The following is a 917-nucleotide window of genomic DNA, read 5'->3' as shown; positions in this document are numbered from 1 at the left end:
ACACACACACACACACTCACTCACTCACTCACTCACTCACTCACTCACTCACTCACTCACTCACACACACACACACACACACACACACAGCAGCCTCAGTCATCCACCAGCGGTCGGCCGTCATTAGCGGCCTCAGTATTCAGATCTTCATGGTAAATATGAATCCATTTCAAGTGAACCATAAAACGTTTCCTTTTCTTGAACTGCCAGTAATTCATCATATGTTGACCTTCTTTAAAAACACTAAACTCACTGTTGAGCATATCATGGATGACTATAATTTGTACTGTATAATGTGAAAATGGAAACGTTTCAGTGTACATCATTGGATTGTGACATACGACATCATAGATTTATATTTGTTTGTGTAGTTGGTGACACAGTTTGACCGTGCTACTCTAAGTGGAAGACACCAAAATGTCAAGTCATTATGAAGGTGAACTTGAAATTGTTTATATAGCAGTGTTTGGATATTGCAATTTAATTTATTTATTGTATGTGAAGTCTGTTTTGAAAATAAATGTCTAATTTCACAAACCCGCGCTGAGTGAATGAAAACAGATATTCTAGTGATCCGGTGACAGCGGACATGCTGCAGTGTTTAGAGCTGATTGTGCAGAATCAAAGTAAATGCAATTGTAAAAAAGCAATTATTTATTGATTAAAACAGAAGTAAGAAAACATCTACTATTTAAATGCAATATACTCTGTTAGAAACACATACAACCTTTACTATATCAATAAATATATGAGAGGCATTAACCTGTCAGCTTTCTGCACAAATGAGCCAAAATAAACAACACCGTTTGGAGTATTGACAGGTTTGAGCACTGCATCTTCAGAGTTTGACTTTTAAGAGTTTGCGGTGAGAAAACTGACGCACATTCTAGCGAGGAGAGCAGATTGACTTGTGTCTA

This window comes from Anarrhichthys ocellatus, unplaced genomic scaffold (assembly GCF_004355925.1).
Source record: "Anarrhichthys ocellatus isolate YVR2014 unplaced genomic scaffold, GSC_Weel_1.0 scaffold30, whole genome shotgun sequence".
Classification (NCBI taxonomy): domain Eukaryota; kingdom Metazoa; phylum Chordata; class Actinopteri; order Perciformes; family Anarhichadidae; genus Anarrhichthys; species Anarrhichthys ocellatus.
Note: the sequence above shows the minus strand (reverse complement) of the source record.